Source organism: Barbus barbus (genome assembly GCF_936440315.1).
Source record: "Barbus barbus genome assembly, chromosome: 32".
NCBI classification, from domain to species: Eukaryota; Metazoa; Chordata; class Actinopteri; order Cypriniformes; family Cyprinidae; genus Barbus; species Barbus barbus.
In genome coordinates this window covers 8187082-8211782 of record NC_136760.1, presented here as the reverse complement: position 1 = coordinate 8211782, position 24701 = coordinate 8187082, and the positions used below count along the sequence as shown (strand labels likewise).

At 37.7% G+C, this 24701-nt stretch overlaps 1 pseudogene across 1 annotated transcript in view; it reads left to right on the top strand.

Annotated features, from left to right (window-relative positions):
• LOC306852361 (low-density lipoprotein receptor-related protein 2-like) overlaps positions 1–24701 on the top strand; it is a 52226-nt pseudogene that overhangs the window by 15929 nt on the left and 11596 nt on the right. The window contains exons 28-57 of the transcript in view: positions 4850–5625; positions 10813–10997; positions 11859–12087; positions 12196–12373; positions 12471–12593; positions 12686–12841; positions 13311–13454; positions 13596–13705; positions 13807–13984; positions 14082–14295; positions 14620–14856; positions 15009–15197; positions 15285–16207; positions 16302–16467; positions 16970–17128; positions 17223–17512; positions 17999–18187; positions 18323–18565; positions 18920–19049; positions 19180–19274; positions 19352–19483; positions 19571–19772; positions 19881–20176; positions 20902–21411; positions 21507–21660; positions 21743–21913; positions 22251–22474; positions 22555–23019; positions 23105–23231; positions 23800–23919. The product of the transcript in view is annotated as a low-density lipoprotein receptor-related protein 2-like (transcript). The remainder of the gene's footprint in view (positions 1–4849; positions 5626–10812; positions 10998–11858; positions 12088–12195; positions 12374–12470; positions 12594–12685; positions 12842–13310; positions 13455–13595; positions 13706–13806; positions 13985–14081; positions 14296–14619; positions 14857–15008; positions 15198–15284; positions 16208–16301; positions 16468–16969; positions 17129–17222; positions 17513–17998; positions 18188–18322; positions 18566–18919; positions 19050–19179; positions 19275–19351; positions 19484–19570; positions 19773–19880; positions 20177–20901; positions 21412–21506; positions 21661–21742; positions 21914–22250; positions 22475–22554; positions 23020–23104; positions 23232–23799; positions 23920–24701) is intronic.

Sequence of the window (24701 nt, the reverse complement as noted above, 5' to 3'; positions counted from 1 at the left end):
AACATTTTTTTTCCCCTTTTCAAATCTCATATCTAAGGAAGCCCGTTTCCGCCAATGAATAAAAAATAAAACAAGGTAATTGCGACTTTTTATCTCACAATTCGGACTTTTTTTCTCGCAATTCTGAATCTTATCTCCTGTATTTAATGTTGTAAGATATCGACCAAGCAAGACATCCCCAATGAAAATTATAAATAAATTAAGGATTCATTAATTTGAAATAAGTTTTTTTTATTATTATTATTTAGTCAATTATATATGAAGAGTTCAGATGCAAAAGCCTCTAAGTGCCATCTGAAATGTTCTTCTAAAATGAGCATTTTTCTCAGGTACAGGTTCTTTTCATTGTCATTAAAGTAAAATAACTGAATATAAACGAAAAATACTAATTTTAGAAGAAAATTTCAGATGGCATTTAAGCTTTTGCATATGAACTCTTCATATATAATTGACCAAATAATAATAATAAAATTAATGAATCCTTAATTTATTTATAATTTTCATTGGGGATGCCTTGCTTGGTCGATATCTTACAACATTAAATACAGGAGATAAGATAATTCTATAGCAAGAACATAGAGATGAAAGCGGGCTTTATGGGGAGTGAAGGAAATCCACCTGCGTGCACTCTCGTGTTACAATAATACGCGCTTTACTTGACAGCTGTTATTAAAATAACGTGATAGAAGCTGCCTCAAACTCAGAACTATAAAGAAATGAAGAATGTTGTGTCTGAAAGCCCGGCGGTAATGGTACTGTCCAACCGCGAGCGCAAAACACCGAAATAAAGGAGTCATTTTTATGTTTGTTCAAAACTCATATTCGGAGCAACATTCATCCAGTTCAATATATAGTTCATCTATAGCAAACTGAACAAAGTACTGCAAAGCCTTACAGGGAGAGTGGTTTGCTATGGTGCGAGAAAGTCAGAGTTGTGAGATATAAACTCGCAATTGTGAGAAAAAAAGTCAGAATTGCGAGTTATAAAGTCAGAATTGCGAGTTATAAAGTCAGAATTGCGAGTTATAAAGTCAGAATTGCGAGTTTATATCTCAGAATTGCGAGTTATAAAGTCAGAATTGCGAGATAAAAAGTCGCAATTACCTTGTTTTATTCTTTATTCATTGGCGGAAACGGGCTTCCATAAATTTAAGCCCACATTTGATTTAAGTCTACTTACAGTTTTATTTTTTATAGGGATTATTTAGAGTTTCTTTTATAAAATATATGCTTTAAAGGGGTCATGAAATGGAAAATCAAAATCTATATACTGTAGAGGTTGCTATTCAATAAAAAATATTCTGCAGGTTTTATACTTCAAAGTTCACATCTCAGTTTGAAATATGAATTTTGCATTTGCCACCTTTTGAAATGCCCGAATTTGATATCACCCCATTTATGATAAAACAATTTTCCTCTGCATGCCCCCTAACATGCAAATCAAATGTCTGCTATTATTTGTAAGCGATGAAGCAGCTCTTTTTATGCATGCAATTGTTAATCGACTCTGTACAGGTAAAACATTTAATCGGTATAAAAACTAAGCGGACGCTTTTTTTGATTGGGGGCCATAATATAAAGATATAAGATGCATTTAATGACTCCTTTAATATGCACTGTGTTAAGAAGTTATTCAGACATCTGTAAGACTACATAGAAAAACATACATTTGGGCTTAATAGGGTCACTTCCAACCTGTACTGTTACTTTGTCAATTAAACACAAAAGTAGAAATTGAGGAATCTTAATGTCATTTATATTTTTCACAATTACAGTAAGCATATTGACACTTTCAGCTCAAGTAGAGCAAGGTAGCATGCAAGCACTGAAATGTTAAGACTGATGAGTAGGATGAGAGAGAACTCTTGTGAGGAACGATGTACTTTAATTTGCAATGTGCAAGTAAGCTATATTCTATGAATGTGTGAGGGCTCCAATTCATTAGCGGCTATAGGTAAATATAGAAGAATAACTAAGTGCAGTAAATGGTAATGTAAATTCTATTTGTGCTAGAAACCAGTATGTTAATGACTATGACCATTAATTAAACTAATATTATAGTAAATACCAATTTGCAGTAGCAAATAGCATAATGGACTGTTTTTGTTCAACTTAAATAATTGGAAGCGGATGACATTAAAGGGTCACGTTTTAGTTTAGCGACCAATTCTCAGTATTAATTAGTTGCTTATTAACATGCATAGTACTAGCATAATGGCTGTTTATTAGTATTTATAATCCACATATTAATGCCTTATTCTGCATGTCTATATTTTAGATCCCTTAATCATAAACCCCATACCTAAACTTAAGCAGCAAATTAGGAGTTTATTAATATTTAGTTAATAGTGAGAGTTGGTCTCCAAACTAAAGTGTTACACACATTTAATAGATTAAACACACACATTTAAGAAATTTACACAAGCAAACACTTATATTATGCACTGCATTCAAACTGCTACACCTCAGATGTATGAAATTATCTGTAAATAATAACAATTTAATAATAACATTTGTTAAACTGCTCTCAAATGTAAAATGACTTTAATTTGATGTCAAAATAATGAAACAAAGCTATGATATTATTTTTTTTTTCTTGTACTGACAAGCCTATAGTATATTCTGCTCAGAAAAACTTGAATGCTCAGTTGTGTGTGAGGCGTAATGCCTAACAAAAATTATGAAGATAACTATTTTTTTTTTATTTTATGGAAAACAACAGCTCAGACCTTTTGGGCAAACAACTTCTTGAATGTAGGTCTATGATAAGTAGGATTAACCCAGACCTAGAAGCACTTATTACTTATCAAATGCATGGAGCGTTCTTTAGAACTTCTTCATAAAGATAAGCCAGCTCATAAACTTCCGGTGAAGCTCATTTGATGTTGAGGTATATATAAGTAGAGACTCTTGAGACCCTCAAGGAAACCTTTCCTGCCTCGTTTTTGTTAGAAACTTAGAAATAAAATAATTGCAACACATTAACATTAACATATAGTTTTATGTTATTTAACAATATATAATTTTTATATGGCCAGCCTGGTAATCCCAGGAGAGTACCTAAACACGTAATTGTACATTTAAATGCTGACAGCTAAACACTATCACAACTGTTTAGGCTAACGTTGCCTTTTATTATTTCTCAAGTCTACAGCTGTGCAGTAAAATTTACTTTAAAGATTCACTTTTTATTCATCAAGAAGATATGAAAAAATGTGCCAAAATGTGTCTACTGTTAGAAAACAAAGACTTTAAAGATGAAAATGACATGAAATTACCATTATTTCCAGTAAATGGTAGCAGAGAATAACTCATTTAGCTCAGTTGCCATTTCAGCTCCCTAGTTTTTTTTTCATGTCTTGCTTTTGGATTTATTATGAAAAAAAATGTAGTACTTTACTGTATTGAAGTGTAAAGTATAATAAGTCCAGGAAGTCACAAAGTCTCATGTCATTTAGAAATAAATAAATAAGCCCAGACACCAACAGTTTTTAAGGGTTACTTATTTAAATAGTTAACTATATTAACTAGTTAACTACAAATTAAGTTAATTATTAATGGCATAACAGTTAATGCATTACATATTTTGAAATATTTTTAGATTTAATTTAACAACTATATTTAAGTTTTATCTTTAACTGTAAAAGCTGCTAAATATATTCAGCCGACCCAGACTTGTTACTGCTGTAGCTTTGATACTCTAAATTTAGTCTGATTCACTTAATGCACAGTTGTATTTTTGACTTCGGCTCATCAGATGTCTCGTTCCATTATCACTGTCAGTCATAGCAATGAGTCGCAGAACTTGTCATCCCTGAAACCGTATCGGTGGACATTTGGTCCTCTTAGACAAGCAAATAATTTCTTCAAATTGTGAATGGATTATGTAAAGAAACCGAGCACAGGGCACTCTGTAGCTGATTTTGACAATTGATTGGAAATGACTGAGCTGGCTTATCTAAAACCAGAAAGTAACCAAGCATATGGTCAATTGTATGACTATAATACATTTTTGGTTGAAGTATTGCATAATACTGGAAAAAAAATATTTTTTTGCAGATTGATTTCAGTGTCCTACTGCTAATGACTGATGACCAGATGAGAAGCTATTTTCCTTCATATGGAGACAGGCTGGCAGTGATGGGATTTTGTAGGAGGCAAGAAAGTGAGCCACCTTGCAGGAAGTCAAAGCTGTTTGAGCGCCTCAAATCAAAACTGATCAAAAGACAAAAAACTGACAATTCACAAACTGAAACCCAAACAACTAGAAAAAACTATTCTCAGCGTACTGTAAGAAAAGTTGAAATTGGGTGGATGCATTATGATGGGCAGGGCTTTGTTCAAATGAGAGCAAAAAAAGGAGGGGGAACAAGGAAGTTGAGTGTGCCAAAAGACTGGAAAAGGGAAGAACCGATGGAGGAGGCAATTCGTTTGTTTTTCCCAAATGGAAAAAGTTCTCATGGCAGTATTTCTGAGTTTGAATTGGATCTAACAAATTATCAGGAAGTGTCACTAGATAAAGAAACTACCGTGGGGGAAATGTATAATACATCCAAGCTCACAATGATGAGGTTCTACCTGACAACAAAAAGGGTGGAGAGGGAAGAGGAAACGGAAAGTGAAGTGGAAATATCAGACATAACGGAGGACGTACACAGTAACAACCAGGATCAAAGTCTTGCCACTTCCAGCAGAATGAATGACTTCATTCAAGCTTCAGACACGGATGTCATTTTTGTTGAAAGTCCAGGCAATTATGTTTTATCTCCCTTGCATTCCACCGAGGATCTGAATGTTGCAGATAATTATCTGAATGTTCATTTTCAAAGTTCTTCAATGACCTTACCAGATTACTCGGACACAAGCGATGTGGTGACGGTATTCACTGGTGACATCACTGGAATAGATGAACAAAACTTAGATGACACTTTGCCTCTGAGCCCAGAACCCATTGTTCCACACAAAAAAATTCTTGTTGTTCATCGGGGACAGATATTTTCTGAACTCGTTGCACATTTTTGTGATGAAACCCTTGCCCATACTCGGAGTGAAGTAGAAGTGAAGTTGCTCCTCCCAAATGGACAGTATGAGATGGGCCATGATGTTGGTGGAGTGTTCAGGGATTGCCTATCAGAGTTTTGGCATGAATTCTATGATCAGTGCACACTGGGGAACAATTTTAAAGTTCCCTTTCTTCGACATGATTTTGGCAAAGAAAAGTGGGAAAGTGTAGCCCGAATAATACTGTTTGGCTGGAAGAAAGAGAAATATCTCCCAATAAAACTTGCACCTGCCATCTTGCAGCAAGCAATACAAGGATCTGTAAAAAGTGATCTGATTGACAACTTTTTGAAGTATGTCTCAGAAAATGAGCGTGCTGTGTTAGAAAGCTGCAGAACAGACTTCTGTAGTGCAGACCAGGAGGAATTGCTTGAGATCTTAGACAACTACAGTTGTCGGAGAATTCCAACAGAAGAAAACTTCAAGCAAATTTTGCGAGAACTGGCACACAAAACTCTCATTCAAGAGCCTGCTTATGTTCTTGAACAGTGGGCAGGCATACTTGGACCTCTGAGCAAGGACCTTGAGGAAATTGAAGATGTGTACTGTGCATTACAACCAACGGTGAGGAAAATTGTGCGATCTCTCAAATTTCCTGACACAATGAATATACACCAAAAGGACATTTCAAAGCACTTGACCACTTACATGCGGGAGTGTGATGCAAAACGACAGTCTCTGTTTCTAAGATTCTGCACAGGGTCAGATTTGTTTATAGGAAAAACTATAACAGTTGATTTCACAGACCTTAAAGGGTTTGAGAGAAGACCAGTGGCACACACCTGTGGCTGTTTCCTGAGGCTTTCAGTGCACTATGACAACTACCCAGATTTCAGATCTGAAATGAACAAAATTCTTGAAAGTAATGTCTGGGTCATGGACATAGTTTAGTGGTACATCAATTAAATGTTGGCCAGCTCATATGCTAGCTATTTGTCTTGGGTCATTCTCCATACACTTGTAATTATTTGATATAATAATTTTGTATCATAATTACTTGCAATTCATTTGTATCAAAATTATCATAATTACTTTCATGTATAGAAAGTAAAACATTCACTTTAATTTGTCTACTTAGTTATTGCTGGTTACTTTGAATGTTGAACATAATTTTTTGTTTTTGAAGATTTAAATTTCAGTTGTGAAATATCTCCATTGTTTAGGTACAACCGAGTGTTTACATTAAACTGTACAAGTTGTTCATGTCAACTGTTCAGTCAGATAGTCTTTGAACTGTTAAAATGTGTTAATGGTTCATTCTTCATACATTTACATACTGTACACATATTTTACACACATACATAAAGTAAAACAGTCACTTTAATTTGTTCACGTAGTTATTGCTGATTATGCTGAATGTTGAACAACATTGTTCTTTTTTTTTATTACTTTCAGTAGTGAAAGTTCTCTTCATTGTTTAGCTACAAACTACTGTTTACATTAAATTGTACATGTTGCCTCTTCAGTGAGATAGATGGCTTTGAACCATTATGTGTTGTCAAACGTGTTTTATAATGTGTTCTTAATTTTGTGCTTGTATACAATTGGGTGTTGCATTATTGTGAACCTTTCATACATCCCATAGGTAAAAAATTTGAACAGTTTTATAAGATTGTTTGATTGAAATCGTTTTAATGTGGTTTGTTTTATTCTTACTTGTACCACATTGTAATGTTTGGTTAACCACTCATGCATTAAACACTAACAAAACCTGCATATATGGTGCCAAGGTTTTTTTAATTATTTTTTGTGTGCATTGAAGATGGAGTGAGTACCACAAGCCAATAAATAATGCACCTCAAAGTCTGCCCTTTCAAAAAATAATATTCTGAACTATTAAAATCTATTTCAGTTGTAGCTTTGGCACACAAAACCTGCCAGCCAATATATCATGTAAAATTATTACAACCATTCAGGTTCATCAAGCCTGTTCAATGATTTATAGGACTACATAGAGCACTGCCATTCAGTGGTTAATACTGAGAATACAATTTTAGGTTTTGTTTGGAGCGAAATATGTCCCACAACAAGGTTGCACAATTAATTAACAAAATACCATAAAAAATGCAGTTCCAATTAAAATTTTATTTCAGTCATAATACAAAATACAGACAACATATCAGTTTACCTATAAAACCATTTTGTTCATATTTCATATCACCTGCCTTTTAAACTCTTCAAAGGTTAAACGGGAGAAATCTATCAATTCTGAACAGTTTCAATGCATAGTTTTGAAGTTCAAAACATTGTCTTGTACATCTAAAACAGGCTTGCTGTGCTTCCTTTGCATTCAGGTTAGGCATGAAAGTAATGATAGTGTATCACAAAAATGTTTGAAATCATGCAAAAAAAAAAAAAGTAATTTGATGTAAGATTAAATGCCAACCATGGATATCAAAATCTAATTTTTCCCAGTGTAATGTTAGTTTTTTTTAGCATAGAGAAATATATATATATTTTATTTCTTAATCATAGAAAATGTATCAATTAATAAAAGAATATGAAAAGTGTGCTCACTAGTCTAGCCATAAATACTCTCTGTTGCCTTGTGAATGGTTGTGACCTGTATGAAATGGGGAAAAACAATTACATCTTCAAACATTTAAGGGACAATTTTTAATATCACTCTTGAGTGTCAGTGTAACAAAAAGAATTCCAAGACAAATGCATAAGGAATTACACACCTATTTTAAATCTTTATGGTCAGATGGTAGTTTTTGAAAATGTGAACTATAATTATGAAGACTTGCTCCTTAATTAGCACAGCCAGACAGTTTGTGGGAAGTCATTTCCCTTGCAAAACTCTGCAAATGTAGTCCTTCTTAAGTATGATTGAACCAAAAACAGATTGGCATGTGATCCCAGGAGCTCTAAGATTCCCTCCAGTGGTCCAAGGTTGCTTGGGTAGGGAGAGTAACTGCAGGCTGCAGTTCAACATCTACAGACAAAGATATAAAGTTAACTTAAGGAAAATATTACTTTTATACAAATTCTGGCCACCTGAAATACTAAAACAATTAAAAAACGATACCTTTAAATAGCTGTCTATATAATCGAATGTTGTAGATTAGATTAGAATGGTGAATCTAGTCCTCCAAATCCAGTCCAGTTGGAGGTAAATGTCTGTAATTTCATAAACATCATCTTGGTGAAGTGCTTCAGTTCAACACCTACAGACACAGATATAAAGTTCTCTTAAGGAAAGTATTACTTTAATACCAATTTTGGCAATCTGAAATAGTAAAACAATTTAAACAATACCTTTAGCTCATAGTCAATGTTGTAGATTAGATTAGAATGGTCGGTGAATCTAACCCTCCAAATCCAATCCTTGAAGGATCAGTTCACGAAGTTGGAGGTATAGGTCTGTAATTTCATAAACATCATCTGACATGACAAGGTTTTGCTCAGCCATCAGTTCGACACACAGTTGAAAGACATCCTCATCACAAGGGTAGTCTTTAAATAAACACTCCTCTTGGCAAATACTCAGTTTTGTTTGTTCAATTGGATGCAAGAAATTCTGCACTCCATATAAGCTGGGAACAGCAAACATTATTGAAGGTCGACCACTGGGAGCACGTGGGTTGTGAGTTGGCCGTATCCTGTGGCAATTCCAGGTACTGACTATTTCATCAAGCTCTTCCTTCATGAAAAAAGAAATGGAACATATATTCTACATCGTCTTGCCAAATTAATTCACAAAACTGCACATATAAGGCTATATCAATAAATATTAAGTTATAGCCTAAGTAAACTTCAGTATTCTCCTTAAGGATAAAATCAACTCTGATAGTGAACAAAATTAGTTACCTGTATAAAATGTTGGAAGCAAAACTGGATGAGAGACTTGTCAATGAAAGTATCAACAAAGTGTCCATCTTCTTTAAGTTGTTCAAAATGATCCATCCAAAATTGTGTGCACTGGCTTCTCAAAGTGGACCACCATCGTTCAATTCTCTGGTTCCCAGTGCTTGGACCAAGAGTGACACATTCTGCACTTGCAGTGTCTCTGAAGAATGTCTGCATATCTGCTAAATGCGTATTTTCAGTTCCATGGTCAATGCGAATTCTTTGTGGAAATCCGTTATTCTCAGCTACAGCTTGTAGGAAATAACCTGCAATAACTCGTGGGTTATTGTTTGTTTTGTATGCTTCAAGCCAGATCATTTTTCTGGAGAAACCATCGATGCATCCGTTTATGCATATTCCGTAAGGTTTTAACTTATCATATCCGTCAATATGCCAAACGTAGTTTGGCCCGCGACTGTTATACATGCGTCGCCGTAGACGACCCCGAGCTCGCAGATCAACTCCTTGTCCATCTAACAGTCGCATCAACTGACGGACAGTTTCTCTGTCTGTAATAATGCCGGACAGCCAACATTTCTGATGCATCCAGCGATAGCCATGTTGTCGTCCCGATGTCTGTAGCTGCTGGTGTATGAAGCGTGCCACTTCAGCCTCATCTGTTTTATTGCGTCTCCGCCACAACTGATTCCTGCATAATGTTCTCTCAAGAGTCCGGAAACTAATCTTTATGTTGTGTGATTCCTCCAATAAAATTAAGATTTCTCTATTAGTGAAGCCGCGCCGAAAATAATCCTCTATAATCTCTTCCATTGTTATAAACTGTAGAGCTAGAAAACAGTCCGTGGACACGTCTTGTCTTGTCAGAATTGCGAGAAAAAAAGTCAGAATTGGGAGTTTATATCTCAGAATTGCGAGTTATAAAGTCAGAATTGCGAGTTTATATCTCAGAATTGCGAGTTATAAAGTCAGAATTGCGAGTTTATATCTCAGAATTGGGAGTTTATATCTCAGAATTGCGAGTTTATATCTCAGAATTGCGAGTTATAAAGTCAGAATTGCGAGTTTATATCTCAGAATTGCGAGTTATAAAGTCAGAATTGCGAGTTATAAAGTCAGAATTGCGAGTTTATATCTCAGAATTGCGAGTTATAAAGTCAGAATTGCGAGTTTATATCTCAGAATTGCGAGTTTATATCTCAGAATTGCGAGTTATAAAGTCAGAATTGCGAGTTTATATCTCAGAATTGCGAGTTATAAAGTCAGAATTGCGAGTTTATATCTCAGAATTGCGAGTTATAAAGTCAGAATTGCGAGTTTATATCTCAGAATTGCGAGTTATAAAGTCAGAATTGCGAGTTTATATCTCAGAATTGCGAGTTATAAAGTCAGAATTGCGAGTTATAAAGTCAGAATTGCGAGTTATAAAGTCAGAATTGCGAGTTTATATCTCAGAATTGCGAGTTATAAAGTCAGAATTGCGAGTTTATATCTCAGAATTGCGAGTTATAAAGTCAGAATTGCGAGTTTATATCTCAGAATTGCGAGTTATAAAGTCAGAATTGCGAGTTTATATCTCCGAATTGCGAGTTATAAAGTCAGAATTGCGAGTTATAAAGTCAGAATTGCGAGTTTATATCTCCGAATTGCGAGTTATAAAGTCAGAATTGCGAGTTATAAAGTCAGAATTGCGAGTTATAAAGTCAGAATTGCGAGTTTATATCTCCGAATTGCGAGTTATAAAGTCAGAATTGCGAGTTATAAAGTCAGAATTGCGAGTTTATATCTCCGAATTGCGAGTTATAAAGTCAGAATTGCGAGTTATAAAGTCAGAATTGCGAGTTATAAAGTCAGAATTGCGAGTTATAACATGCATATATTACTGATATGTTCATCAACTACAGTTTGGGATTAATTAATTTGATGATGCTGGTATGTTAGGTGTTCTCTTCAGGCCTGATGGTACCTGAAAGCATAGCAGTGGATTGGGTGGGTAGAAACAGCTACTGGACCGACTACGTCATGGAAAACATTGAAGTATCTACTCTGGATGGCCGTTTCCGGAAGGTTTTGATTACCAAGAACGTTACCAGCCCTCGCTGACTGGCTCTAGACCCCCGCAACTAGTATGCATATTGACTTACTTACACATTTGTTTCTATTTTGAGAGAATGCAACAGTAGTTTTGCTGTTAAAAGGATTAGTGCACCCATTATCACCCATTACTCTTATTATTTACCCTCATGTAATTTCAGATCCATAAGACTTTTGTTCATTCCTTATTGTTCAAAAGAAATGGCATATAATATGGTAAACAGAAGCTCAATCAAACTCAACCGACTGATGCACAAGAACAAACCTCATTAGTCATTGGTTCTTGTGTGTCAAGCAAGCACATCTGAGCTTCCGTTGATCATATTTTATGCAATCTACGCATGTGGATGTTTACTGTATATGTAAGTACTATCTTAAATTAAATTGGTAGCACTTTATTTTACAGTCCTGTTCCTCATGCACATACTATGTTCTTATTATAGTAATTACAATAACTAGGTAATAACTAGGGTACTAACCCTGAACCTACCCCTACCCCATGTAGTTACTTTATATTACCAGTGCTTTCTTAGGTCAAGTACACTGTAAGCACATGTAAATACACATACTAGAAACTAAAGTGCAACCATTAAATCTGTTCATTATATAAAGTGATCACGTCTCTTCTGAAGACTTTATGAAACCACTCGATTCATATGGATTACTTTTACAATCTCTTCATGAACTTCTGACGTCAAAGTTTTCAATGTAGAGACTGAAATCTTCCAGGTTTTATTTATTAATTGTGTTAAGAAGCTGGAGACAAGTCTTTTGGGTTTGGAATAACACACGGGTAAATTATCATTTCTGTGGGTGAATTATTGTTTTAAGATCACATAGGGTTTTTAAAGTCTCGTATCATAAAATTAGACTTCCTTCTGTTTTCTTCTTAGCACCAATGTAATGTTCTGGTCAGACTGGGGTCAGAACCCTCGAATAGAGCAGGCTAGTATGGACGGATCTGCAAGAAGAGCAATTGTGACTAGCAAGGTATACTGGCCCAACGGACTTACACTGGATTACACAACTAGAAGACTATACTTTGTTGACGCTTACCTGAAATATATTGACTACTGTGACTACGATGGCAAAAACAGGCATCAAGTCTTTGCAAGTGACATGGTAACCATTTAAAGTCCATCTATATTTTACATGGAAAATAAGGCACAGTATGATTTATCTAATGTTGCATTTTTTGCTCATTCCTTCCTACCGTCTCAGTGTCTGCAGGTTCTTCGTCAACCTCATGGCATTACCATCTTCGAAGACAACATATACTGGAGTGAGCGCTACACAAGCCAAATCATGAGGACTAACAAATTTCATGGAGGAAATATCACCACCCTTCTGACCAGTGTGTACCAGTGCATGGGTATCACCATGGATCACCCCGTCAAACAACCTTTAGGTTAGGCTTTCAGGCAGGTTATTAATGAATGGAGTGTCTTTTTTTTTTTTTTTTTTTTATTTATTGGTTGACTAACATTCAACTGGATCCCATACAGGACTTAACCCCTGTGAGAACCATCCATGCAGTCAGCTGTGTCTGCTATCAACCTTAAGACCACGATACTACATGTGTGACTGCCAGTCTGGCTGGACCCTTGCCAGCGATGGTTGTACTAAAGGTCAGAGTCTTGGCAAAAGTAATATGTGCCAATTGAGTTCTTGAGGTCTAATGGCCTTTCACTAGACTTAATGATGCTGTAATTTTTCCTAGATGACACCATTCTTGATGGTTGTCAGAGATATGGGAATTCCTCTCAACCTCAATGACACATCCAACAATGCCATGACACCAATTTCAGGCATCACAAACGGCCGAGATATTGATTTTGATGATCAAGAGCAGTTTGTCTATTGGGTGCAAGGCACTGTAAGTTAATCAGACAGTTTCTTAGAACATTGTTTTAGAATTAACCTATGGCATTACTCATAAATAGACAGTATTTTATAACTATTACAAAATATTTAGCAGTCTTGATGTATATTACTTTATTGTTTTGAACTTATTTTTCTTAATTTTATTTCACGTTCTTTCGTTCTTTCTATTTTCTGGTTTTTTATATATATATATATATATATTTGTACGTATATATGTATGCATGTACCCAGATCTCTTAGAAACCACAACAAATGCCTTGTGTGTTTGGGCACACTTGGCCAATAAAGCTTATTCTGATTCTAATTTAAATTAGCAGAGCAAAATAATACTGAAAATGAACATTTCTAAAATAAATCTTTATAAAAATAAAAAGAAAGAAAAACAATTAAATTGAATCAAATAGTACTATTTATCACGAAAATATAGTTTTTTTTGTTTTTGTTTTTTTGTTTTTCCCCAGGGCTCAATCTATAGAAGTAAGACCGATGGGGCCAATCGAACTCAGTTTGCACCAGCTGCTATCATTGGTTCCCCCTCCGGTCTTGCTTTTGATTGGATAACACGAATCATGTACTACACTAATCCCACTGTTAAAGCCATTGAGGTGAACAACATTTCTTCACACATTAACACACTTTATCATATATGATATATATCAATTAATTGAATTATTTCAAATTATTTATTGTTGTTTATTTATTGTTATATAATTTTATTTTTATTTTTGCTTGTCTTCCCACAAAAGTTCATTAGGGTTGATGGATCTCAACATTACAGGAAGACAATCATCACAAACACAGGGAAACCAGAGGGAGCTGGAGAGCCAATAGGAATAGCTCTTGATCCAGCCAGAGGGTAAACACTTTTTGTGACTAGTATACATTTGTCCTGCACTTAGTTGTTAAGTTATTAAGTGTTAGTTATTAATGTACTGTCATCATCCACTCATCATGCAGGACACTGTTCTGGACAGACAGAGGTTCAGATAGTGGAGTTCCACCAAAGGTGGCAAGTGCAGATATGGATGGTGGAAATCTCAGAAACCTCTACACTGGCAACCTGGACAATGTTGAGTTCATCGCTGCAGACATAGAGGCCAGGAAAATCTACTGGGGTGTCCCTCGGTCTGGGATGGTGAGAAACATACACTTATTCATAAATCCACATGTGGAAATAAGATATTATGCACTTTATAAGTTATCGTGGCTTTTAACTTCTCTGTGATCGGCAGATTGAATGTGGAACGATGGATGGTACGAGCAGGGTGACCATTGTGAGTGGCCTGTCTCATCCCTGGGGCATCACTGTGTACCAAAACTACCTTTACTACACTGATCTTGACTATGAGGTCATTGAGAGAGTGCATAAGAACACAGGCGCAGACATGGTGGTGATGAGGACTGGCATGGCAGGCGTGCGGGCACTGAAAGTGTATGCCAGAGACAGTGAGTGAAGCATTACAGTTTGCTCTTTACTTTAAATAAAGGATCATTTTACAGAAGTTGCAAGATGTCATCTATGAACTCTGCTAACTTGCTGAAAAGTGGAGTGCTGCAAGATAGTAGCACTTGTATGTTGCCAGTTGTTAAATATTCAGTTTAGCGGTCATTACAAAATATTTGACATCTACATGCCAAAATCAGAAATATTAGTAAGTAATCTTTCTATTACATTTTTTCAGGCACAATTTAAGACAAGCTGAAAGTGTAATTTTGTTTTGTTAAAATTCATTCACTATGTACTGTTTACCATTAATTCTTTAAATCCAGACTCTGCTGGCACTACCAACGCTTGCAGTACAAACGACGGCGGCTGTCCCCACCTGTGTCTGCCAAAACCTAATGGACAAAAGACATGCGCCTGCACCACAGGTTTTATCCCATCTCAGGATGGATCTCACTGTGAGCAGTATGACTCTTATGCTATAGTGTCCTCTTCCAAATTTATTAGAGGATTCCACATCAACAGCTCTGACCACTCTGAGGCCATGGTTCCTGTGGGAGCAAGTAAGTATGATTAAAGTATGCTAAACAGTTTGAGGTAGTAAATTAATTCCATTTAATATGTTTTTTAATGAATAAATGTAAAAAAATAATAATAAATGTTATCATGTTATGTAGCATTTTGTACTAAAAAACAATCTGCTTTTATTCAGCAGAAACATACTCAGTTCTCAGCAAGCTAGACATGCACATCTCCTCTGGATTCCTGTACTGGATTGATAACAGCACCTACTCATCCTACAGAGGCATTTACAGGACAAAAACAGATGGTTCACGTTATTCTACTGTCATCAGTCAGTTAGGCACTGGAAGGATTCAGGGCTTGGCAGTAGATTGGATCGCAGGTAAATGTGAAAGTGACACCATGTATACTGTGAAAGTGGGTTGCATGTGTTTATATATCAGGCTGATACTTTTCTTTTTTATGTCAGGAAACTTGTACTTCACTAATACATATACCTCTCAAACATATACCTTGAGGTGTTACGTCTGAACACAAGCGTTCGACTTATCCTGCTAAAGAGTTCAGTGGATTGTCCCCTAGATCTTGCTGTCAGCCCTAAATTGCGTCTCCTCTTCTGGACTGATTCTGGCCAGTCACCCAAGATTGAGAGTGCTCTTTTGGATGGTACCAATCGGACAGTTCTTGCCTCTGAGAGCCTGTCATCCCCCAGAGGGTTAACAGTTGATTACACCAATGACTTCTTGTACTGGGTTGATGACACGCTGGATATGATTTCCCGCATGGCATCCGATGGTTCTCAGCGGCAGATTGTACGCTACGGTAGTCGCTACCCCGCGCCATACAGTGTCGCCATCTTTGGCGAGTACATGCTGTGGGTGGATCGCAAACTAGGCAAACTGTTCCAGGCCAGCAAGAGTCCTGGGAATGCAGACACACCAGATGTGATCCGAGATGGTATAGATGGTCTGACAGACATTGGAGTGTTTGACTCCCATGTTCAGCCAACTTCTGCCAATCTGGTGGGTTTTAACCCATGCCTAGAGGACAACGGGCGCTGTCAACAATTTTGTTTTGCAATGCCCGAGCAGCAACAGCCCAAATGTGCCTGTGCACATGGTTCTCTGCTCAGCAATGGAGTCTCATGTGGCTTTGGCCTGGATGAGTACCTGATCTTCACCACGGATTACACCTTGAACAGCATGAGGCTGGACCCAGAAGACCACAACACCCCGTTTCCCACCTTTAGCCTGGGCTATGGTGTTTTAGCCACAGAGTTTGACTTCCAGGACAAGAGAGTGTTCTTTACCCAGTATGTAGGTTTAGGCATGAGTAAAATAGGATATATTCTAACCACCAGCAGCACAAGCCCACCGATCACCATAGCCAGTGGTAGAGTCTAACTCTTTAATATTATCAGAATTAGTAAGCAGAAACCATCCAATAACAATGTTAAAGTGTTCTCTGCTTTCTTTTCATCTGTTAGATCTGTATGATCCTGAGGGTCTGGCCTATGATTGGATCCACAAGCGTCTTTATTTCACAGATAATTACAATCGGAGTGTGCAGTCTATGGGAATAGATGGCCAAAACCGTTCCTTCATTGCACATGGTGACCACCCCAGAGCCATTGTGGTGGATCCCTGCTATGGGTAAGAACTGTTCACACTTAAAATTCTCAACTAAACCCCATAACTGAAACCACAATATGGCTTTGTGTGATTATCCAATTGCAAAGTTAGTGATAGCGATTTGTTTTTCTGACTGAACCATCCAGTTTGTCCTGATTCTACTTTTGGGACCATAACCGGAAGAATAAAAGAATAACCCCTTTTTCACCTTGGTGCATTTTCTGTCACTGTTTGACATTTAGTTTTTTCCCTCAAATGAATTTTTACACTGAAATGAAATACAACATGATAATTTCTGTGTTCAGGTTGTGATTAGTTGTTTGTTGCTAAACAGCTGGAGTTATATTCAAACACTGCATCTCTCCACACTATAATTGTATACTTTGGTATCACAATGCAGTGTTAACCCCCTTTCAAAATTACAAGTGTTACTCTTCTAGGGCTTTAAAAATGCCTGGGTTAAAATTGTTAACATTAGGTTAATATATTTACAAGAATTACTCTCTGAAAACTGCTTGCTCAGATACCTGTACTGGACTGACTGGGGATCCCCTGCTAAAATTGAACGAGCTACACTTGGTGGAAACTTTCGGATCCCAATTGTAAACACAAGCCTCTCTCAGCCTAATGCTCTGTCTTTGGATTATGAGGAACGACTGCTGTATTGGGCTGACCCAACACTGAGTTTATACTGACCTCATTTTTACATCAGTTTTTTTTTTTGTTGAATATTTGTTTTTTGCAGTAAAAATAATGTTTCACTCTCTTTGTCACAGGGATAAGGTTGAGCGTGCCTCTTTGACTGGAGCAAACAGGGAGATCATTCTTAGTCAGACACAGTACCCATTTTCTGTGACAGTGTTCCAGCAGGATATCTATTGGACTGACTGGAACACACGAATCGTGTACCGCGCCAACAAGGATGACGGTTCTGGTCTGACTATAATGGCCACCGATCTCCAATACAAACCCAATGACATCCACTTCTTCTCTGTCAGCAGGCAGGAGAGCTGCTCGAGTCCCTGCCAGCTGTTCAACGGAGGCTGCAGCCATGTTTGTGTCCCAGGTTGGTCTAAAGGCACTTATTTGACTTTAAAGAACAAGTTGAATATACATGCAATGGGTGCCAAAAGTCTGAGAATTAACATTCTGCACTGTATCACTAATCAAGTAATTGATCTTTTGACTATTTGTACATACAGTCAGATATTTTTCCACTAAAGTGCTTTTGACCATTCTCAAGTCATGCTAGCTGGAGAACATAACCATCTGGTTTTACACATGGAGTTCATGCAGCTTGAGTGTTACTGTAATTAAAGCAAAAGAGAAAATATTAATGTTATTTTTATATTTTTAAATTAAGCTCTTCAGTCATATTTCAATGGTGATCACAAAATGTTTGATATAAATATATACTTTGTTAAAAAAATGCAAAATGGAAACATTTTTACTTGCATACTGTGGGGTCCAAAAGTCTAAGAGCATTTTATTTTTTTTTTCTCTCTTTTGGGAAGATTATATCTCATGTCTTTCGTCTGTCACTTTATCTCAGGTCCAACTGGTCCAGAGTGTCAGTGTCCCAGCACTGGTAACTGGTATCTGGCCAACAATGGGAAAGACTGCATCCCTGACAATGGGCAGCGGTGCCATGCAGATCAGTTCACCTGTCTGTCCCAGCACTGGAAATGTGATGGCTACAGGGACTGCATAGATGGCTCAGATGAGCTTGAGAGAGTGTGTGGTAAGTAACCTTACCAATTGTTTAATTTAAATTGTTTGCAAAAAATTGTTTAATTTTAATTTTTTTTAATTGTTTAACCATTTTTTTTATACCTAAATTTAAAAACAAATGCAAACATTAATGTGCCTTCTACAGCTTTCCACACCTGCTTACCCACGGAATTCACCTGTGATAACGGAGGCTGTGTGCCTCTGTACTATGTGTGCGACTACGCAAACGACTGTGGAGATAACAGCGATGAGCATGGCTGTCCCTTCCCAACCTGTAACCCTACCACAGAGTTCACCTGTGCTAACGGACGCTGCATCAGTGCAGCTTTTGTGTGTGATGGAATCGATGACTGCCGAGACAACGGCACCACGGATGAAGTTAACTGCCGTGAGTGCAGTATTGTAGTATCATTTAAATACTATTACAGTATGTCTTAATATTTTTAATAATGTTTTCTGTTTTAATTTTAGGACTGCAACCTAAACACATTTTATGTTGCCTATACAACATTTCTAAAGTTTTTTTAAGGTTAAGTTTTTTGGGGTTTTTTTACCTAATATTTGCCTAATAGTTATTTTATTTTAGCTCTATTTTAATTAATGAAAACACCTTTTTATAGGTGCATGGAGTTACCTTTTATCTAAAACAAGCTCTGACCAAGATTCTCTTTAGCTGGTGTAATAATAAAGGTGAAATGTATAATTTTTTGTAACAGAGACATTTATTTATTTGATTTATTAGCGGACAGAACCTGTGCACCCAGCTTAGTAAAATGTGACACCACCAACATCTGCATTTCTTCAAGTAGCCTGTGTAATGGCTTTAACAACTGTGGGGACAACAGTGATGAAAATCCACTCTTCTGTGGTGAGTTTCAGGGTCTCAGCATTTAGCTGTTGCCTGCAGATGTCCTTCATGATGATAGACATTTCATTTTTGAGTGAATAATATAAAAAAAAATGCTCATGCATGTCCTTAAAGTTATCTCCTGTTGTTAACAGCTGGCTCTGTGATAACGGGAAGTGTATTCCCCAGTTATGGGTGTGTGATCAAATCTCAGACTGTTTGGACGGCACAGACGAGCCACCCACCTGCGGTACATGTCAAATCCCTCATCTCTGTGAAGTAGATCCTGGAATCACTATCTAATACTCTCTTTGTCTCTTTCCACAGAGAATCAGGTTCGTACTTGTAACCCTCAGCAGTTTAGCTGTGCGAATGGACACTGCATTTTGGCAATGTGGGTATGTGATGGCAACAACGACTGTGGAGACAACAGTGACGAGGCCCAGGAACTGCAGTGCGGTGAGGCCTATCATCCATTTTCAAGATGGTAGAAACCAGCAAATCAATGCATAATAGTTCTAGTCTGACTATTATTTTGTATTTCAGGATCAAGGACTTGTAACGCCAGCGATTTCTCGTGCCCCACTTGTTACCCAGGCTCTCCTCGCTGTATTCCATGAAGTTATGTGTGCGATGGTGAGAAGGACTGCACAGATGCCGGAGATGAGCTCCACAACTGCCCCAACCGTACCTGCCACATGAACGAGTTTGCTTGCCCCAATGGTCGTTGCATTCTGGTGCCCTTCCAGTGAGTTCTTCCCCTTCAGCCGTATTTCATGCAAACAATGTATCAAATCAAATGCTTCTCAAAATCTAAATCTAAAATCTATATTGTGCATCTGAATCTCCTCCTCAGCTGTGACCGTGTGAATGACTGTGGGGATGGCAGTGATGAGATCGGCTGTGTGTATCGCACCTGCTCCAGTCAAGAGTTCACCTGCCAGAATGGAGTGTGTATTCCATCAACGTATGTATGTGATGGTTATACAGACTGTCAGGACGGCACTGATGAACTCGAGGGCTTGTGCAGGAGTCCAGAACCCACCTGTGCACCTGGAAAATTCATGTGCAATTCTGGGGAGTGCATTGACATCCACAAGGTCTGCGACCATCAAAGGGACTGCTCTGACAACAGTGATGAGAAGGGCTGTGGTAAGACACCACTCGTATTTAGGAAAAGGCTCACTTTAGGGACGTGCCAAAAAAATACAATATTTGGCAAGGCAAGAATAAGGACTTCAAAATTAATAATGAATTCTGTTTATGTATTTTTACTCAACTGATTATCCAACAATCACAAGGGTAAAGCAACATTTTATTAAAATGTGGTTGAAATTACAATGGTGAGCCTGTAAAGCACAATATGACTCTGTATGTAATGCATTCATTTGAAGTAAAATCAGTAAATCCAGCAATATTGTGAAATCATGATGATTTAAAATAGCCTTAATTATTTTTTACATATATTTTTAAATTGTAATTTATTCCTGTAATGGCAAAGCTGAAATTTTAGCAGTCATTAATTGAGTCTCAAGAACATATATTTTTTTAAAATTGAAATATGAAGTAGAAATAGAAAATAGAAAGATTATAGAAAAATTGTGCTAAAAAGAGTAATTCATCTATGAATTATACAAGGCATATTTGGTGGTATGGAAAATAGACTTTTTAGTATTTACACACTGATGAATTAGGCCCTGCCCACCTACAGTTCTATCTGCATGCATTTCCAATTCAGGTCATACTGTCATTACAGCAGACACTTGTACAAATAAATTAATTAAATTACAATTCATTTGTAAATAACACAATTATAATTACCATGGAACTAATGAACAGGACAAATTAGGTAATGATCTGGCTTTGTCCCTCCACAGGCATAAATGAGTGCAGTAACCCAGCCATTCACCAGTGTGCTCAGAACTGCGTAGATACACTGACGGGTTACTACTGCTCCTGCAGGGATGGCTACAAACTCATGCCAGATGGCAAGGCCTGTGAGGATATAGACGAATGCAAAGAGGAACCGGGAGTGTGCAGTCAGGTGTGTGAGAATGCTGCAGGTTCCTTCTATTGCAAGTGTGCACCGGGATACCTACGAGAGCCTGATGGACGCACCTGCCGGAAGAACATTGGGATCGCACCGTACCTCCTCTACAGCAACCGTTACTACATCCGTAAGCTGACCGCTGATGGATCATCCTCATCGGTGGTGCTGCAGAGCCTATCGAACGTTGTTGCTCTGGACTTTGATACTACTGAGAAGCGTTTATACTGGGTGGATACTGGCGCATTGAGAGGATGTATTTAGACGGGACAGCAAGGGAGGTGATATTGAAGAGTGACCTGGACGGAGCAGACGGCCTGGCTGTGGACTGGGTGGGCCGGTAGGTTAATGAGGGACTTGATTCACTTATTTACTTAGAGGATGTTGTAAAAACAAATGGGCAGGGTTAATCTATGGGTGGGTTTTTCCTTGCAGAAAGCTGTACTGGGCAGATGTGATTATGGAGGCCATTCATGTCTCTGAACTTGATGGACGTTACCGAAAAAAAACTCCTGAAAGGTTGCGTTGACGCCAACTCTACATACTGCTTCACCAATCCGCGGGCTGTTGCTGTTAACCCTAAATATGGGTGAGCTAAAGATAACACATATTTATTTTATTTGTCTAGTTGAACCGTGTGTGCAAACTTTCCCTTTCCCATTTCCGGTCAGATGGCTATACTGGACAGACTGGGGGCGGACAGCTTTCATTGGCAGGGCTGGAATGGATGGAACCAACACATCAGCTATCATCACTACCAAGCTAGTGTGGCCTCATGCACTGACCATCGACTACACCAACAACAAGATCTTTTTTGCTGACGCTCACCTCAATTTCCTTGAGTAAGTTGTATCCTATACTGTATCCAAACCTGATCTTCAGACAGTAACAGACATGCCTGCTTTATGTAACACACACAGTATTATGAATCAGCATGGGAACCATTTCACATTTGTATCACTGTTTCTCAGCATTTCTCACAGCGGTCATCAATTGTAAAGGAGCAAATTCATTATAATTACAGTACAAATAGTACTGTTGAAGTATAACAGAATGTGCTTTTAAGAGAGTGTAGTTTAAACCTCAAATATCTGGTTTATATTCTTTATAAGCACAGCAATATATGGTACCAGTTCATCTTGTATAGAATCTATATTTCTAATGTCTATTTCCCAACAGTTATGCTGATATGGATGGACAAAACAGACATAGGGCTATAACAGGCTCCATGCCCCATGCTTTCTCTCTGACACTGTTTGAGGATTTTCTGTACTGGACTGACTGGAACACCCACACCGTAGAGAGAGCCCACAAATACACCGGTGCTAACCGTGCTGTAATGGGAAACAACACACACCGCCCTAATGACATCCACATTTACCACCCTTACAGACAGCCACGCAGTAAGACTATATATCATTCACTTCACCTTTAACTTGTACTTGTTAACTTATATTGATTGTTTTATTAACATTTTTCCTGTGTGACAATCCCTGCAATGACCATCACCTGACCTGTAGTCACCTGTGTCTGATTGGCCCGGGTGGGACGACGGCCAGATGTGAGTGTCCAGATCACTTCATTGGTCTGGCAGTTGGCTTTAATATACAGTGTGTGGCCGACTGCTCCAGCACTCAGTTCCGCTGTGGAGACAATGAGAAGTAAGTGAATCCATTCTCTAATGATAATTTAATGATCGTTCATTAATGATCGACCATCGTTGCTCTGAGAACCAGTTCCAGTGTAAAAATAAGCACTGTATCCCAATATCCTGGCACTGCGATGGCGTGCAGGACTGTGCGGATGGCAGCGATGAGGAGGCTGACAGCTGTGCTATGCAAACCTGGACAGATTCAATGCAAAAACGGACTCTGCATATCACCAAGCTATGTGTGTGACGCACAGAATGACTGCGGAGATCAATCAGATGAGCCTTATGATGAGTGCAGTGAGTGTCATGTCCCTTTGGGAAAATGGGCCATTCATTAACAGCTTGAAGTTAACTGACTTTTGATATTTGTCTTTGTTTGTAGTGGGTCCTGATCATAAGTGTGATGCAGACACTGAGTTCTCCTGCAAAACAAACTATCGTTGTGTACCTCTGTGGGCTGTGTGATGGCACCAATGACTGTCTAGACAACAGTGATGAGCAGAGCTGCCGTAAGTCCCATATAATGATTTTAAATATTAAATATTCACAGGTTGACGCACAACAGAAACAAAAAAGCTTCAAACAAAACAGTTCTCAAGTACCAGAACAAGGCCAGCATAAAAGCAAATATGGGCTATAATGCCAATCAGCATACAAGTTTGGATTCACCTGCTCATTCTATATTAATGCAAACATCCATATTTTAGCTTCTTCAAAGTCATTATTCTTTGTCTAGATTCCAGCTCTGCACACTAACCAACATGAGATGCATTTTGGGATGATTTTAAACAGTATTCAATGAGTTGACACTCTTTGGCAGCATTTTACTATCTTCACTAAACTCATCTATATAAAAAATAAAATAAAATTTTGTTTTGTAAGCACTTTGTTTGCATAAGATCTTAAATATTAGATTTCAAATGTAACAAGCCAGCTAATATTAGAGCCTCCCTTGTCATGATTCAACAATAAACATACATCCCTTTTGATGGATTATATAAAAGGGATTATAATTTAATTTACTTTGAACATTTATGAAATAAATTAAAATCAACCTCCCCATTTTGCTGCATGCAGATGAGCTGACCTGTGACCCTCTGGGAGATTTCCGCTGTGATAATCACCGCTGTGTGCCCATTCGCTGGCGCTGTGATGGGAACAATGACTGCGGGGATGGATCCGATGAGAGAAACTGTGGTGAGTAATTAGATTAGATTAGATTAGATTCAACTTTATTGTCATTGCACATGTAAGGTACAGGGCAACGAAATGCAGTTAGCATCTAACCAGAAGTGCAATAAGCAGAGGTACAGGATATACAGTGTCTACAATAGTTACATATGTACAGAATATACAGATAAGGCAGTAGTACTATGGACATAATTTACAATTTTTAAATACTATCAGTATGATATACAGATGGGTGATATGAACATACTATACAGATGGATTGTACAGTAAATGTATGTACACTATGAGCAAAAACTATGAATATAATTACAAATGGATATGAATAAGCTATACATTATGAGCAAAAACTATGAATATAATTACAAATGGATATGAATAAGCTATACATTAAGATATATAAATACTAGTGCAATGAACATTGAAAGTGCATAGAAATAAAAATTTCCAGTGCATAGTACTCAGTGTGTGGATGTTTTTTTGTTTGTTTTTTAACTGATTTTAATGATGGGGAGGGGTGAAGAGTTTGTGGTGGTGTGTGATGGGGGGGTATCATTGGGCAGAGTTTAGTAGGGAAACAGCTGTAGGGAAAAAGCTGTTCCTGAGTCTGCTTGTCCTTGATCGGAGGCTCCTGAAGCGCCTCCCAGAAGGCAGTAATTTAAACAGTCTATGGTCAGGGTGAGAGGAGTCCTTAAGAATGCCGCGAGCTCGACGTAAACAGCGTTTTCTCTGGACGTCCTCAATGGCAGGAAGTGGTGTCCCTGTGATGCGTTGGGCGGTTTTCACCACCC